General features: G+C 45.1%; 1 protein-coding gene across 1 annotated transcript in view; it reads right to left on the bottom strand.

Annotated features, from left to right (window-relative positions):
• The window catches only part of SUSD6 (sushi domain containing 6), an 89,584-nt gene extending 74,518 nt beyond the window's left edge, over positions 1-15,066 (bottom strand). Inside the window, exon 1 of the mRNA XM_059182441.1 lies at positions 14,801-15,066. The gene's annotated coding sequence lies outside the window, so the exon portion shown is untranslated. The remainder of the gene's footprint in view (positions 1-14,800) is intronic.
• Between the last annotated feature and the right edge of the window lie 3,555 nt (positions 15,067-18,621).

Genomic DNA, 18,621 nt, shown 5'->3' with positions numbered 1-18,621 from the left:
AATGTTTCTAAACTTTCTAAAAAAGATTTTATTTACTTATTTGTCAGAGAGAGACAGAGCATGCTAGCAAAAGTAGGGAGAGAAGCAGGCTCCCTGCAGAGCAAGGAGCCTGATGTGGGACTCAATCCCAGGATCCTGGGATCATGACCTGAGCCAAAGGCAGACACTTAACTGACTGAGCCACCCAGGCATCCCCCATAAGAGACTCTTAATCACAGGAAAGAAACTGAAAGTTGCTGGAGGGGTTGGGGCAGGGAGGAGGGGGTAAAAGGGTGATGGACATAAAAGAGGGCCAGTGATGTAATGAGCACTGGGTGTTATATGCAACTGATGAATCACTGATCTCTACCTCTGCAACTAATAATGCATTATATGTTAATTAATTGAATCTAAATTTTTTTAAAAAAATTTAAGGCCTCTGGAAGGTAAGGACAGCACTCTCATATTCAACTAAAACTCCAAAAGAAAGCTTCCCATAATTCCACATTTACATGTAAAAATGTTTAATTAATTCTGTCAGCAAGAACAGCTGCCAGTTTCACTAGAAACACCATCTGGTTCATTTCTGATAAGGCCCAGGCACGACTTCACATAGGCCAGAGACTGCCTACAATATGGTTCCCAAAAGGTGGCATCCTAGATGACAGCTCCAAGGCAGTGTGCCATTCCTCTCTCCCCAGTGCTCGGAAGCTGCTCCTGCAAGTTCTCGATTAGGCCTGAAATAAACCCAGAGCTTCTTTCTTTTATAAATATCTCCTTCAAATCTTCCAGGCATCACCCTGGCTAACTCAACATATGGACTTAAGATAAGTCATCAAATTACTCTGTGCCTCACTTCCTGTAACTCTGAAGTGGGCATACAGTCACCTCACTTCCAGATACCAGCCAGAATTAATTTAAGCAGGTCTGCTTTCAAAAACCAGAAAAATACTACAGAAACATAACAAACAGCCTGAACAACTTGTATTTTAGAGGAGTTTCCATAAAGTGGGTGCAAGGGTGGCTTCTCCACTGTAGAATCTCATTTTGCGATTAGCTAAGATTAAGAGGGTCCTTTCCACGAGGTCTTTAAGCTCCTCCAAGATCTTCCTTTTGTCAAGCCAACAGGAACCACTTTGATGTGCTTCAGTAGAGGTCTTTAGGCAGCCACAAATAAGGAAAAGAAAGCCGGCTGGGAATCAGAGCAGACTCGTCTAGAGGTGCACAGACTTGACTGGTATTAAGTACTGAAAAATGACTGCCTCAATAGCAGGGCCCTTCAGATCCTGATGTGGAATTGTACAATGTAAATGCAATACTACAGCAAGTATATATTCCCAAAAAAAGGAATACAAGGTTTGCCAGCCGGCACTAAATGCAAATTTGGAAAAGGGTGTATTTGAAACACATGAAAAAAAAAAAAAAAAAAAACTATGGAGTGCAAGAATCTGTATAAATACTTATACTCCTTCCAGGCCACTAGGCAAATTTAGATGGGTATAACTTTTGACATTGCATTGCCAGTATTTTTCACCAGATGGTAAGTACCTCATGACTCCTATGAAGAAGGCGGCAAGACAAATGTTGTAAAGTCTGATGAAGAGAACCAAAAAGGCAACGGTGAGACCTGTACTGTACAAACCCAAGGGGAGAAACTGGTGGCATCAGCTCTGACCCCTTAAGTTTGATGAGGAGGATCTCCCACTTTCTGGAAACAACTCTGGGTAGAAACCACTCAGGGTTTCCCCTGCTCCCCCCCCCCCCCCGCTAAATGTGAATATACAGAGGGGTGCCTGGGTGGCTCAGTGGGTTAAGCCTCTGCCTTCGGCTCTGGTCATGATCTCGGGGTCCTGAGATCGAGCCCCATGTCAGGCTCTCTGCTTGGTAGGGAGCCTGCTTCCCTCTCTCTCTGCCTGTTTCTCTGCCTGCTTGTGATCTCTCTGTGTGAAATAGAATCTTTGAAAAAAAAGGGGGGAAAATGTGAATATACAGAGCAGAAGCCCACAGCACAAAGCTCAAAACCTATTTCCCACCAAGCCTAACTTCAGCACAACCATTCAGTCCCACAAACAGGCAGAAGAGAGTTATTTATAGAGCAGGTGGAAGTCACAGGCAGTACCAAAGTGGTATGGAACGAGGCCTTCCCCTGGAGAGGCTGAGCCCATCCTTGAGCAGTTCTTCCAGGATGAAGGAAGGAGAGGTGAGCAGACTCCAGGCTGTGAGGCTGCTGGTGTGAACTGCAGGAGGGCAGTTAACAGAGAAGGCCATTTCTGCTGCTGATTCAACACAGCCTCAACACAAGGCACTAGACCACTCTGTGCCTCACTCCCTGTAACTGTGAAGTGGGCATAACTCCACCTTGCTTCCAGCATAGCTGTGAGGATAACAGCTGGTAACAGTTACTATTTACTGAGCACTAACCACATGCCAGATACCAGGCTAACGGCTTGCTATGTCTCCTCCAAACCCCATGTATGTAGTAGATACTACCATAAACCCCCATTTTCAGCTCAAGAAACTGGGGCTTAATGAAGAGACTTACCCAAACCACTCAAAGCAGACTGAAAATTTAACACTACAAAAGCAAAGGCTGACCATGAATTAATATTAATATCACTTCTTCCGGGGCGCCTGGGTGGCTCGGTGGGTTAGAGCCCCTGCTTTCAGCTCGGGTTATGATCCCAGGGTCCTGGGATCTAGCCCCACATCGGGCTCTCTGCTCAGCGGGGAGCCTGCTTCCTCCTCTCTCTCTGTCTGCCTCTCTGCCTACTTGTGATCTCTGTCTGTCAAATAAATAAATCTTTAAAAAATATATATCATTAAAAAAATATATATATATATATATATCATTTCTTCCCCAAATAAACTACCAATTGCATATATTTTAGTTGTCAGGTACTGTACCTGGTTTTAAATATTCCATTTTATTTGATCTTCATAATAATCCCACTAGGGGGTACTTTTAAGTTATACATGCCAACAGTCAAAAATTCAAATGACATAAAAAAAAAGTTTAAGAAGTTATAGTTTTCCTGTTACCCTTCATCACCCCCAAATCCCCCGTAGCAAGTAATCATTGATATTTTGGTAGCCACCTTTCTGGAGACAGGCAGTGTTAAAAAGTATCATCTCCATTTTACAAATGACAAAAATTGAGGACCAGAGAGGTTAAAACTGCTCATGGCATAGAGCTGAAAAATGGCTGAGCTGACAGTGGAAGCAGAGTTAATCCGAGTCCAAGGCCTGCTATCTTCTACTTGCCTCCCACTCAGTACCGGCTTCGTAAAACAATCATCCATTTTCATTCACCACAGGAAAGGGGGAAACTGTGCCTGGCCCACAGCCAATCTTACTCCTCCACTTTCCCAACTACATGGAAAAAGCAGGGCCCTCTAAGCACACCCTGCCCCAGTAACATCAGCACTGCTTCATGTTTCTCCAAATCTAAGCTGTCGTGGGTGAGACAGGACCTTCACTTCCAACTTCCTCTGAAAACAAGAGCGGGACAATGGGGAAGAGGAGGTCAAGCCTCGCCTACAGGAGACTCGAGGTTCCCTTGTCTGCAAAAAAAGGAAGGATGTTCCTAAAGGAGTCCTCATGAGGTCTCAGTCAAAGACAGTCCCCTTTTAGAAACAGGGTTTACAGAGTTGCTCTGAATCCCCACCACCAAGTCCTTAAGACCCAGAGAACTTGGAAGTTCTTCTCTGGCTTATCCCCAACTGGACCTTCTAATAATCCCCAAACTGCATGGATTTCTAGATACAAAGGTTTTGACCCTACAGCCACTCCCCTCCTCCAAAAATAAAAATAAAAGCCCCTCGGACAGAATACTTTTCCTCAGTTAGGAGATGAAAGCTGCCTTTCAGATTTTGTACACTTCCACATTCCTGTCCCAACTGTATACAAAAACGTACTGACCTTTAGAGTACCTACACTGAGATGGGGTGGGGAAACAGGAAGGGTTGTTGTATTGTTTTTCATGAGAAAGTTAAGATTTATCAAGTCTGCAATTCCAGGAGGTTTCCTATTTCCAGCATGCAGTACCAGTGTTTGATTCAGCCAGCCCTGGGCTGACTCAGTGTTACTATCTACAAGCACAGTGGCTGCTAAATGTCTACTGGTTACCAAAGGCCATGGCTTTCCCACTAAAATCTTCCTCACAGTATGACATGACATCTTACATGAAAGCACTCTGTAAAATGGAGAAATCTGTACTGCTTTAATATGGATGCCCAGCCTGCATAGTAAACACATCAGAGACTTAAACCAGCCCTTCCATCCTCAAGGGCTTTAAAATCCATGAGTGGAAAAGACAAACCAAAATAAATACTGGAGAACATTTGTTAGGCTGTGCAAGGCAAAGAATCCCTGTGGGGCGATGATTAAACAGGAAAGAGCATTCAATAAATACTTGTTCAATTAATAAATGAATTCAGATGCACTGCTTGAAAAATACATACCTTGTTGCTACTCACAGAAAATTTTACTAACACCAGAGGCTCTGAAATCTGTTCATTCTGCTGTTGCTCACATATATCCAAGAAAAGCAGCGAGCATTTGTAGAGAGCTGCCCTTCTTTCAAAGATGAGATTTTTCAAAAGCATGCATAGACCTTCAAAGGAGATGACCCACACAATTACACTTTATAATTCCAGAAGCAAAAGAACCACTCCCAAAAGAGCTCAGTTCTGGAGAACAAACAGAAACAAGCCATCCTACTACTACTTTCTTGATTGCAAACAGATTCACAGTAGATATTAAAAATATATTAAGTAAATAAGGTCAAACTGTAGATACACACTTGTAGGTTGGATTTAGGGTATGACTGATGCCTCCTGAAGTTTTTAAAACATGGACAGAGTTCCAGAAGCAAAAACCTGGACCTGAAAATTAGCAAGGGGAACTGTGGTCTTGAATCCAAATTTTTAAGGGGCCCTGTAGTTTGGTTTTCACCAGCCTTGCTAAAACATGTGGAAGAATCTCTAGTACCCTCTCTTTGCTTCACCTCCTCCTGCCTCCATGGTTTCTTTTTTTTTTTTTTTAATTTAAAGATTTTATTTATCTATTGGACCAAGAGATCACAAGTAGGCAGAGAGGCAGGCAGAGGGAGAGGAGGAAGCAGGCTCCCCTGCTGAGCAGAGAGCCCAATGCGGGGCTCGATCCCAGGACCCAGGGATCATGACCAGAGACGAAGGCAGAGGCTTAACCCACTGAGCCACCCAGGCTCCCCGCCTCCATGGTTTCTGAGCAGTCTTCTTTTCCTGCTACCAGACAGAGTGAAGCTGGTGAATGTTAACCACTTTTTTTTCACCCTGTTTATATTTGTTTTTCACTCAGCCCAGGCCTTTCCTCCAAATGCCTCTTTTTAGAATTTCATCACTAATACCACTCTTTGATTCCTTGTCATCCACGGCTCATGGCCTCAAGGTCGCCTTGCCCTCTCACCCTTTTGACTTTGATCCTCTATCCTTGGTCAATCAACCAACCAAATAATCCTGGGGCTGAGTACAAAGAAGTGGACAAGACTGTCACTGACTGACCTGAGGCGACTCCCAACCTCAGCCTGGAGCCTGGTCCGACAGAGATGGCTACTCACTGAAGTAAAATATATGGGGCTGTATGCAAATTGGGAGCCTTATGCCTGCCAGTACTGTTTTGGTTCTTTGCTGCCCCAGCAGGTTAAAAAGCCACAGACAGTTCAAGAAAAGAGATATCACAAATCAACATTTACATCTAAAATTAAAGCCTGGGGAAGATGGGAGAAAAAAATTCCCTAAAGAATTCACACTACTGTTCCTATTTCCCTTCTCCCAGTTTCTCACTGTGGAACCCGCACCTAATTTCCTCTCTCAATTAAAAGCAAAGAAAAGAGAAAAGAAAAGAAATTTCAGGGTCAGAAAACATTTCTACGATAAAAACTGATTGGTTAAATAAAGCCAGTAAACAGGAATTCTCACACCAGACCAAACTCCTAGATCTAGCCTCCTCTGTTGAGAAAGGCAATTTGCTTTCTTGCCTGGAAGGCCAGAATTCTCCAAGATTATTTTTCCAGCCCACCTCCCTTCCAGGGTGATAGCTGGACTAGAGCACAGACGTCACTGAAAATGTCAGAGCAACTCCTTCAGAGTATCTAACTGAAAGTCTACTTTATACAACAGATTCCTCTAATACTACTCTCAAGTTAGATAACCCATGGGTATTTCCTTGGACTGTTAAGGCCATGAAGGCAAGAATTGTGTCCATTTTGTTCTTTGTTTACAACTGTATACCTAACACTGACCACAGGCATTCACTAAATACTTGCTAAAGAAATGGTAAGATTTACTTCCTTTTGGTTTCTACACCAACCATTTAAACTCCCACCAGCCTGATGTCACAGTCCAACAGGAGCATCAGCTCACAAATTATTATGACTTGAAGGTGCAGGCAAAGGGGGGGAAAAGACGGCCCAGTGAACTCTCATGAAACTCAGAGCCTGTTTTTCTTGCCATCCCACTGTGTAACGTGCAAAATCCCCATAGGACTGAAACAAGGAGGTGGATGGCCTTCCCACAGCAGTTTCCGCCTGGCAGGTGGATAAGAATCAAGGACTGATAAAGGTGTGGACCAGCTAACATACCACTTGCTAATTCTCTAAAAATGTCTTGAGTGGGCCAACTGAAAAGCACTATCCACTGAGCACAAAACTGCTCACTGGCTCTCCAGGGTGGAGAAAGCTAGCACATATGACCTCAGCCCAAGAAGCCTGGTTCCTTCCGGACTGATTAGAGACAGTTACAGATGTGTGTTCACACTGCAGCCATGAAGGGTTGTAGACTGCTAATGGGGTAGGGGGGAGGGAGCATCAGCCCTCCCTAACAGCATGTTTCCAATTATCAGTTAGTCCTACTACATCTAGGATGCTACCAGTACCTGTCACTGTCCCATCTGGGCAAGAGGGACCCAATGGGGAAAAGGACTCAGAGAACACATCCCACTGGCCTGGAGCTGGTGGTGTTTTATGAATTGCAAGGAAGCACAATACAGAGATACAAAAGTTAAGCAGGTCCAGCCTAAGCACAACAGTGCCCATTTTAACAGCAGTTCTTCCTCAGAAGAACTGAACTTAAAGACTAATTCCTCCCTGTAATTTCACTATTAGATTCAAAACTACAATCACCAAGGGGCGCCTGGGTAGCTCAGTGGGTAAAGCCTCTGCCTTCAGCTCAGGTCATGATCTCAGGGTCCTGGGATTAAATCGGGCTCTCTGCCCAGCAGGGAGCCTACTCCCCCCCACACCCTCTGCCTACTTGTGATCTCTGTCCGTCAAATAAGTAAATAAATACATCTTTAAACACACACACACACACACACACACACACACAACTACAATCACAGAAAGGACATGAATTTGTTCCTAACAACATAAACCATACACTGTTCTGGGCTCCAATGCCCTTTCCCTGAGACAAGACCAGAGGAAAGAAAAGTTGATCATACACTGGCAAAAAGAGTGCTAGGCTAGGGATCAGGAGCCCTGGCTTCTCTACTAGCCCTGTCACCCCTTAGGGAAGTCAGCTCTGAGCATCCATTTCCCATTCTTCCTAAAGAATACTTTACTTTCCATAAAGTAAGGAGGTAGGAGGAAATTACCCCAAAGTTACAACCTTCCAACTCTAGCATCTAATGAGCCTGGAGTCTCTCTCATCACATACTTGGTCTGAATAATACCTGTATATTATGCCCAAGAATTTGAATCTTCAGATAAGAATTTTATCTTACCTCCCTTTGCCTTTTGAGCCCCTCTAGCACTTGGGAAGAGAATTTGCATGAACAGGTAGAGCACACCCCAATACTCTAAAACTTTGTCAGGGAAGTTATGGCAGCATTCATACACATTTATACAAACATAAACACACACACACACACACAGAGGCAGGAACTTTCTGGAAGGACTGATCCTTGGGCTTGGCTCCAGCTACAAGACAAAGTAATACAGGTACAGGAGAAGATAATTCAAGTTCCCAATTTTTGTCTGCCTTATTGGACAAAAGTCCATGTGCCTTGTACCCCACATTTCTCTGGAACCACCTTGATCCTCTAATAAAAGAATGAGGTGGCCTGCACACACACACTTTCAAGAGCTTTTGGTAAGTGACCTAGGAGTAAGAAAAACAAGATCAGCTATTGCTCACAAATGCAGGTAGTTCCAATTAGGACAAGGGCAAGAGGCGGCTCTGTACTTCAGTAATATGGCTGGTATGGTGTGAAACCAGCCAGGAGCATATCCTGTAGAGGAAATGACACTCCCAGCAATACCATCTGTTCCTCTCTGTGTCTGGCATGATCTATATTTTTAACCTCAGGTGCACCTGAAGTCCACCAGTAAGAGCCCTATAACAGCTGCTCTGAAGAGCAGTTTTTCACAGACCTACATTTAAACCACACTCAGTGCCCCCCCATACCTTGATGGTTGGCTCTCCATCGCAGCCTAGCAAAACTTCTAAGCAGGTGCACAGAACCCTGGCATGGAATGTTTCATAAGAAAAGGAAAAGCTTCTGAGAACTATAAATTACATTTGATAAGGAAGGCTCTGTGGGGTTCATGGTAAAGTTCACTCCATAAAACACAATGACGTGATTTAGAACGGAGGCTTCATACTGAAAATCTTTTTTTTTTTTTTTTTTTAAAGCAGCAGTACATGGGCACTGAATGTAGGCACTATTGCATCTGTAAACTCCCACTACTCTTTAAAGTTCGGCACTAAAGATTTGGAAACCATGCTATTGTATTCTTACACACATAATTCTTCCTTTCATTTGTTCTTTTTCTTGGTAGTATCTTCTCTTAATTCAGGGCAATATCCTCAACAAAACACAATGAAAAGTTTTTGCCTTAACACTGTTCTTTCCCAAACAAACTGCATAACCAAAATGTTAGCTCCAGAGTAGAAATATGGATGCAGTTTTTAAAATACCTCCCTAAGAAATAAAAACATATCTCTACACAAAACTTTACACATGGGTGTTAACAGCAACATTACTTATAATAACAAAAAACGAAATAATCCAAACATCCATTAGCTGATGAATAAACAAAATGTGATATATCTATACAAGAGATTATTTAGCAACAAAGTGGAAAAAAGTACTGACACGTGCTATAATATGGATAAACTTCAACAACATTATGCTAAGTAAAAGAAGACAACTTCTAAAGACCACATGTTGTATGAGTCTGTTTATATGAAATGTTCACATAGGTAAACTACAGAGACAGAGTAGATTAGTGGTGGCCGTAGGCTGCAAGGATTGTGAGGAACAGGGAATGACTACTAATGGAGTTTCTTTTTGAGGTGATGAATATGTAGCAAAATTAGAATATGGTGATAGCTGTCAGCTACAGCTGATTTAGTGATGGAATATTACAAAGCCATTAGAAATAATTATAAAGGCTATATATGTCATTATGGAAAAATATTGATGGTATAATGCTAAATGAAAAAATATGTAAAAATTAATATACAGGGATTTCCAACTGAAAGAAAGCACAGAACAGACAAAAATGATGTTTGTGGTAGGATGGTAGAACATGGTGAGTTTTTCTCCCCCTCTATTCTCCAAGCTTTCTGTAATCTTGTCCCCACTGTGTAAAGGAAAAAAAAAAAAAAAAAAGTAACTCCAGTCTTCCCTCTGAGAGACCAGGCTACCACTTAAAATGCAAAATGATCAAAATCACCTTGTTCTCTTTTTCAAGTTCCCTTTTTAAAACTTCCACCCACTTAGTTTACTCAGATCAATTGAGAAGAGCCCAAAGAAGGAAGAATGGGATAAACAGTCCTATCCCATTCCCAGAAGCCAATTTCATTTTACTGGCTTTGTCAGAAGCTGAAGCCTAGTCTAGCCAAAAGTCTAAGTGGAGAGAGTCTACACACTGGCCAACTCTATGCTCTGATCTTAAACTTCTGTGGGTGAAGGCAAGTCACTGCTGGCAGGAGGTTGGATTTGGAAAGATGAGACTTTCCCCCATCCTTAAGAAAGGATGGTAAGAAAGAGGAGTCTGAGAAAGAGTCCCTATTTATACCTCTTCTCTGAGGTTTTATGTCCAATCTCCAACTACAGGAGAAAAGAATCCTGAGTCATTAAATTTTTCACCACAAAAGATCCTCTTCTGAGTAATAAAGAATTGTCAGTCACCACCTCTGCTGTCTGCAAATCCCTGAGAATCTATTACTGTCATCAGGAACCCAGGCTAACTTTCCCCAAATCAAGCAACTGGGACCTCAAAAAAAAAAAAAAAAAAAAAAAATCTAACACATACACATATGTGTGGGAGGAAGAGTACGTTTAAGGGCACACTGCTATCAGGTAATTTCAAGGATCTACTAACACTGGCAACAGTAACAGAGAACTACATCTGTTTCTGCTTGAGAAAAGGCTTTAATAATATCCTGTTTCTAGAATACTACATAAATTCTTGGCATGCAGCCTTCAGGTGTCTCAAGGGTGCTATTTTCCTTTTCTGAGATATAAGGGCCCAGGAAGGAGACTACAGGCTACACGGGAGCCTGTGAAATCTGCCCAAGTTAGGGCATTTTCTGCTGTTGCTATACCAATACCTTCAGAGATTCAAGTGTCCCCAAGCCCTGACAGAAGCACAGGTGGACTTTCACAGCCAAAGTGACCCAGCTCAGCACCACTGGAGGTCTACCAGCAGAGTGGAGGCTTCCACCCTTAGAAGATTCAGAGGACGAGAGAGCAAACAGAGGAACCCTGCTGGTTTCTAGGCCAAAGGACTAAAAGGGAAAGAAAAAGGACACCATCACAGACACACATGAGGACAAAAAAAAGGAAACATCCACAGATGCCTGATAGGTTTTACTGCTAAAACCTAAGCCCTGTAAGAGGTACCTCTTTCCCCAGTGCCTCTACTTTTTCAAATAAAGGTTTTACACAGACACTCAAGAACTTACAAGCATGCAAGGGAACAATGGCTGTCGCCTTGAATTCCAGCGAGAGTGGAAGTGAACAGATCTTGATGCTCAAGAACAGTCACCCCAACGCTGGCCTGGAATCGCTTCATTGGTCTCAGATTCACAGCTGCTGCAGCTTCAAATACTCATCACAAAACCCCCCGCCCCAAACTTCAAGCTGCATCCTTCATTCCCACCGGTATGAAAATAGCCCTCCCACACTACAGGCATCGTTTCTCACTGCTCTAGTTTCCAAGACTTCTGCAATGTGGCAACATAACTTAAGAATATTAATTTTTTAGAAACCATTCCACTAAATGAAATCTCACTATGGTGGGATATGGGGTGGCCCCTAGATTGAAGCCATCTTGAGGAGAAACCTGGATAGAGTCTCTATTATCATACATGCATTTGTCCCAGTGTTTACCCTTAACCCAACTGTCCTAATACTCCCCACTCAGGTCTGCATCTGTGCAATATCTGCTTTCAAATATTAAAAAAAAATAAAGCACTGGGCTTCTTCCTCTCCTTGTTCTTTCCCCTACCACTTAAGGGAAGATCTCTAAGTAAGACCTCCTTACTGTCCAGGAAGATAGAAGAGGGAAAATGAATCCTGCTTGTCAGCTTCAGCTAGGAGATCACATGTCAATTCAGGAGCTCAGTAAAATGCTTCATGCATGGCAGTTACACAAACACTACCAGTGGACCTGCTGACATTCAGGCCTTCAAGTGGGCACTGCAGGCCTCTAAGTGGGCACTACAGTCCTGCTGCCTCTCAGTGAACTGTTGCTTGTACATGAGGAAGTAGAGGGAAAAACAGCACTTAACGCTCTCTGGTCTTCCTTCTCTACCCACAAGCAGCTCTGCTCAAGACTTCTCCACAGTTCACTTCTTTCGATACAGAAATGAGGAAGCCTGTGTGACTAATTTTTTTAAAGATTCTGTAATCCTCTAAGCCCACAGTCAGACACCAGGGGAGTTGACCTTGAACAACACAGGTTTGAACTGCATGGGTCCACTTCCACACAGATTTTTTTACAGTACAGTATTATAAATGTATTTCCTCTGTCTTGTGATTTTCTTAAGAACATTTTCTTTTCTCTGGCTTACTTTATTGTAAGAATATAGTATATAATACATGTAGCATACAAAATAAGTGCTAATCAGCAGTTTATGTTATCACTAAGGATTCCTGTCAACAGTAGGCTATTAGCCAAGTTTTGGGGAAGTCACAAGTTATATGTGGATTTTTTACTGCATAAGGGTCAGTGCCCCTAACCCTGTGTTCTTTAAGAGCCAACTGGAGTTACCTGGTTGTCAAAATAGCTGAGGACATGGGAAGAGTGCATAAGGAATGATGTAAAATATAAAGCAAGTTTTTCTCTGGGCTACAGAAAAGCATGGAATCATGGAGGGAATGAAATAATGCTTAGTAGCAATAAACCTGAAATAAGTTCTTACTTTTAAAAAGCCAGGTGAATGATTACCTTTGGAGGGTGCATAAATGTATATGGAGTGGGAGGATAGCTGAAGAAATTGCGGCCCCAGCAACAGCAAAGGAGGAAATCCCCTGCCAGGAAACGCACCATTACATAAGAGCACAAGTTCAGTCACCACAGGATGGAGACCTGCCAGGAAACCAAACAATGCTGAGGTCTCTTCTCTACCAGCCCACATCTGCAACACCTCACTCTACATTTCTTCTCCTTTCTGTTGCCTAAATTCTAGGCTTTGAGAAGGCAGTCCGTCCTCGGAAAATAAGTTGAACTGTACCAACTGACACTGGGTTTGATATCAGGGTTTAAACATTTGCGGGGTGGGGTAGGAGACCGCCCTACTCTGAGAACACAGTACTATAGTATCCAAGTCACTATGCAGACAGGAAGTCCTAAGTATCAGTCCCTCATACCAGTAGTGTCTTCTAATTTAATTAACTTGACAGCAGGTCCTTAAGCAGCAAATCGCCACCTCTTAAAACTAACAACATAAACCAAAATACACTGACTTAAAAGACTGAACTCCATGAAGGCATGGCTGTGTTCGGTCTTTTTTTTTTTTTTTTTTAATTAATTTGTGTTCCGTCTTATTCATTGCAGTATCCCCAGTACCTAGCACAGTGCCTGACATACATTCTGCATCACTTAAATACTTGGGAATACTGAATGAAAGAATGAATAAACAACTGAATATTGTGAACATGCCCAAAGTGTGTACCTTGGAGAATTAGGGATGCTCAAGATCTGAAAAAGAGCTTGAAGAAGTAGTGCTTTGAAAAACTTCTAGAAAGACTCCAGCTTCAATTTTATTAAATGGTAAGCAAATTAGAAGCTAATAGTATAATCTAGCAGTTGAAGTGTGGTCTCCACCATGAGCTATTTTTGTGACCCTAGGCAAGTTATTTGGTTTCGGTTTCAACTGGGGGGGAAAAAAAAAGGAAATCATAACAATATCCACCACAAAAGTCTATTATTAAATGAGATCAAGAAAGTAAACTTCTTGGCATAAAGCTTGGTACACATTCCCCAAGAACTGTTCCTATTATTGCTACTATTGTTGCTTTATTAAATACCTCCTTTACTAAGGGGGAGGTAGACCTACTCCTGGCCCCTCCACCCAACCAATTGTGAAAATTTTCATTTCTGGTTAAATACACATCTAGCTAAAAATGCAAAGCCCAGAAAATTCAGAACTCAACGCCAAGAACATGTCTGTACTAGCCTCTACTAGATGGTGACAATTATTTGGGTGTGGAATTCCCAAAACAGAAAAGGTGTGTGTGTGTGTGTATCATTCATACACACATTTTACACCAGAGGAATGAAAAGAGCAAAAATGAATTAACCACTGCAAAGGATGGAAAGACACACTTCTACCTCTGCCCATCTAGAAAGGCCCACAGTTAATTGAACTGGGTAGTTCTACTGCACCTCTGTACAAAGCACACACAAGCCCAGTAAGCAAGAGCAACAAAGCAGCGAGCTCCCGACCACTAAGAGTACATTCTGTGGGAACAGCAGTACTAGGCCTGCGGGCCAGGACATGAACTCCCCCCCTAAGGAGTCCAAGACTTGATTTTGACGTCGTTTTCGTCTCGGGTCTTAACAGTCCCACCCCCACCGCCGGCTAATCTCGTTACAGGTAACTTTCCACTTCTGCAGCCCCACAGCCAAACCAGGAGAGAGGGTCACACCTACACTATTATTTGGAGTCCCTAAAAACCAGAAGCAAAAAAGAAAGTCTACATATATAAACAGGAAGTGATTTCGGTGAGTCTCAGCCCGGATAGTAAGTAAAGTTTTTGCGATTAAAGAGCAGATGAGGCGCAGGGGCTCCAGAAAGCTCCGACTGCTCCCACACACGGACTCCAAGATCTCCTCAGGAAATCCACCGTCGCCAAGCCACCCTGCCCCGCGCAGCACCCGCAGCTTTGATCGGCCGGAGGGGGAAAGTAACAGTAAGAAGAAAGGGGCCTCCGCCTTCATGTTCCCCCGCGACCCGCACAGTCTGGTTTCCGCTCTGACTCCCGGCCAGGGAGCGCGACCCCATACGCCGGGCGAGGCCAGGCGGCGCGCCTCGGTCTCGGCCACCAGCTCGCTGCCGCAGACCGGCCGTCCGGTCCTCTTCCCGGCCTGCGCACAGCCCGCGCCGCTGCCCGCTCAGCCTCCCCGGCCGCCCTGCCGGCCCCGCGCGCTGCGGGCCGGGTGACAGCGGGGCCGGCGCACTCAGCAGCCGACGCTGGGCGGCCGGCCGGGGCTCCCCGGCGTCCGTCCCTGGAGGTGCGCGCCGACCCCGCGCCCCTGACAGCCTGTCGGCCGCGCCAGTGACACAATGCCCGGCCTCGCCGCCCCCCAGCCGCGGTGACAACTCACCCGGGGAACCGCGCGGCGACCTCCGCGAGGGGGGGCGCTCGAAGCTTCCGCGGCGCTGGGATCCGCTCTGCCGCCTGCGCGCGCCCGCAACCCTCTCGGGTCTAGGCGAGGCCCTGAGTGCCCTTGTCTGGCTGGCGCTGGCCAGTGCTGCAGGAGGAAGCGGCGGGAGGCGGGGGGCGAGGCTGTCGCCGGCTTAGAGAATGGAACGCGGCGGCGGCTGCGGCGGCGGTAGCGGCGACGGCGGCGGCGGCGGTAGCGGCGACGGCGGCGGCGGTGGCGGCGGCAGCAACAGCGGCTCCCGCGTCACTGGCCCAGCTGTACCGCGCGGGCGGGGGAGAACCGCGGAGGGGGGAGGGGAAGGGGCGGGCAAGGGGCGGGGTCAGGCGCGCACGCAACAAGCGCCGGCGTCGCGCCGCCGAGACCGCCCCTCTGGGAGGCCCTGCCGGTCGACGGCGGCCAGCACGCACGCGCCGCCGGAGAGGCCGCAGGCCCCGCGGGAGGCGAGCCCGGAGCCCGGAGGGGGCGGGGCGGGGCCGGGCAGGGTGGGGCGGGGGTGTGTGTGGGGGGGCTGTTTAAAGGGACAGTCACGCCTACTACGCTTGAGTGGCCCGGGCTGTGGCACCAGCTCAACCTGCGCCGCGTTTGCCGTGCGCTCTCTAGTTCTTTTACTATTATTACTTTGTGGATTTTTTGGATGTTTTTTGGGTTATGGGATTACTATTATTTGCAAATAATTGGTTTGTTCTCAGGTTTACAGGGCGCTTTCACCCATGTTGCCGTATTAGCTCTTGAATCGCTTGCCAGACCTAGGACTGATGCAGGTCATCATCTCCCTTTTAAGGAGTACTCAAACTGTGTAGTGTAGTTTACCGAGCTTGAAATTGCCCCACGGGGGTGGGTGCGTGTAAAAAAGCACATTCGGGATCCCGCCTCCAGCCATTCTGATTTAGGAGAACTAGGATTGGACTCAGGGATCTATTTTAAGAAGCATTTCTCGCTGTCTCCCTCTCTGTCAAATAAATAAAATCTTAAAAAAAAAAAAAAAGAAGAAGAAGAAAAGAAAAAGAAAGAAAGGAAAAAGAAAAGAAGAAGCATTCCCCAAAGTGATTTTTCAGCACACCGAAAGCACTGGACTGATCTCAAGGTTGAGAAAACTATAGTAAAGAGCAAAAGAGCAAGGATCGGCAGAGTGGGGGCTAGGACCACACCATACTCCTAACTTTATCTCCCATCCTGAGCCTTGCCTCTTTGGGCTGTTTTTCCAGGATATACTATGCAAATGGTTTGTGCAGCATATCGCTACACCGTCTGTTGGTGATCTCACTGCAGCCCTCGGAGGTAGTCCTCCGTTTGTGTATTTACAGGGCTTGTGGCCCATTGACGGCGATGATGGTGACTTTATCTTTGTGGCCCAGGAACCTTGCACAGTGCCTATTCAGAAGTGCTCCTATTTGAGAATCAGTGCCCGAGTTTGCCCTTGGACCCACAGACTTCGTCTTCCTGCAGCTTAGGCCAGGCAGGCCCCTCCTCCCAGATGCCCTTCGGACAGGATACTCCTCTCTCAGGGCCTCTCACCTAACCTAGTTCTAGTAGGTTCCTTGGAAAAGTGCTGTGAATTAACAGGGTATGTCCTTAAGGTAGCTAAAACCAGAGCCCATGCTCAGGCATTCATCTCCAAGAGAACCTTCCCCTCATGGACCCCACAGAAACTGTGGCTTTAGCTACCTTTTCCATATGTATGTCCTTGCTCTGCCTTCTTTCTTCCTTGGCTTCCTGTTGGGCATGCCTCCCATCCTGCTCATTTCCCCTCTCTGTTGGGGCTGCACAGCCCAGATCACCAGGGGGTTGGAAAGCAAGTATTAGATTGGCCTGGGTCTGCAACAGAGCTCAGTAACCCTATGTGGGCTGCAGGAACACCCCAGGCATACCCAATGCCTGGAAGGGGACAAGGGAAAGGGTAAAGAAAACAAATGGAGAGAAGAAAAGGTGGGCAGATTACCCACAAAGGCAGGTTGGTGTAGTGGAATAGGGGTTAGGCTGGGTATCTGAGCCCCTGGCTTTGTACTACAGTCAGTTTGGTCACTGAGCAGCTTAGTGACCTCATGCAAGACCCACCATCTCTCACTGCAGGTCTGCAACTCACTTCCTGGAAATCCTCGCCTGGGATCTCCCAGTGTCCACTGAATGAAATCCAACTCCCAAGCCAGGGCTGTGTCCAGTGCTCTCCAAAATCTGTCCCAAGTCCCCTCCATCCTTCCACACACCCCACATACCACCTGTGTCCTAACCTCTCGCATGCCACCTACTTTTACATCTCAGAGCTTGTGCCCACACTGTTCCCTATGCCTGGAATGTCCTCTCCAACAACAACCCTTTGCAACCTCTCCAGAGCTCTCCTTCCTTTCTGTGGCATTTTGGACAAGTCTCAGTTTAGCTTCTATTTCCTTCTGTGTTATATTGCAGGGTCAGGGGTGAGTCACTTTTCTCCTTTTATAAATACTGGCTCCCCAGCCTCTCCTCTCTTCCCATTTCCCTACCTGCCTGAATTCCACTGGCCTCCTATAGAACTGAGCAAAAGGCTCTTTACATTCTGCTATGGGTCTTGCTCATTTTTTCTGCAACATTGGGGTGATATTTCCTGGCCGAGGTTAAATATTTTTATGCCATTGAAAAGATAATTCTTAAAATGAGGGTTAAGAATCATATAGATGTAGAAATTCTAATTTGGGAAGAGTCTTTTTTTTAATTAAAAACTCTCAATTTTTAAAAATTTGACAGCTTTAGGGGCGCCAGTGTGGCTCAGTTGGTTGAGCAACTGCCTTCAGCTCAGGTCATGATCCTGGACTTCCAGGATCAAGTCCCACATCGGGCTCCCAGCTCCTTGGGGAGTCTGCTTCTCCCTCTGACCTCCTCCTTTCTCATGCTCTCTCTCACTCATTCTCCCTCAAATAAATAAATAAAATCTTAAAAAAAAAAATTTGACAGCTTTATTGAGGTCCAGTTTACATACCATATAATCACAATTTAAATGTCTAATTATATATTTAAAGTTTTAGTATATTTACAGAGTTGTGCAAGCATTACCACAATCAACATCTTCATGATCCCAAAAAGAAACTCTAAACGCATGCAGGCACATCCTACCCCCCCACACTCCCCCCAAACACAACCAATAAGCTACTATCCAGAGATTTGCCCATTCTAAACATTTCGTATAAATGTCTCATATAGTATGTGGACTTCAGAATTAATTTTTTGTATCTTCTGGCTACCATAATGACTTTTAAGGCCAGAGTTAATTTTTTATTTTCATTTATTTATCGAGACCCTACCTTTCCTAAAAGGACTTAAACTGGCTCTTGGAGTTGGTAGTATTCCTGGGGCCTCCCAGATTTCCAGTATAAATCTTAACATTCTAAGCCTGGATATTGGAAGATGGCTTAGAGTTGGACCCAGGTTGGTGGTGAAGAGTCAATCATGCCAGTTTGTATGGGGCTGTGGGGTCCCTGGGACTTGGGACTTCTGGTGCTAAAACTAGGAGAGTTCTAGCAAACTGGAATGAGTTGGTCACTCGTATGAGTCACAGGGCATGGTTTTCTTTCTCCCTCTTTCAGGAATGCAACGAGGAGCTTCCCTTTCATTACTGAAAGGGCAAGAAGTAAAGGAGAGAAAAGGTTGGGAATTAATACTTGGTATCTGTGTTGCTGTTGTTGTTATGTTTAACAACAGGAATGACAGCTACCATTTATTAGGACCTACTGTGTGCTAAGTACTTGGTAAGCACAACTTTATACATGTAGCCACTAATTTTGACAACAATC

This window comes from Mustela lutreola, chromosome 7, assembly GCF_030435805.1.
Source record: "Mustela lutreola isolate mMusLut2 chromosome 7, mMusLut2.pri, whole genome shotgun sequence".
Classification (NCBI taxonomy): domain Eukaryota; kingdom Metazoa; phylum Chordata; class Mammalia; order Carnivora; family Mustelidae; genus Mustela; species Mustela lutreola.
Note: the sequence above shows the minus strand (reverse complement) of the source record. Positions and strands in the feature narration are given on the sequence as shown.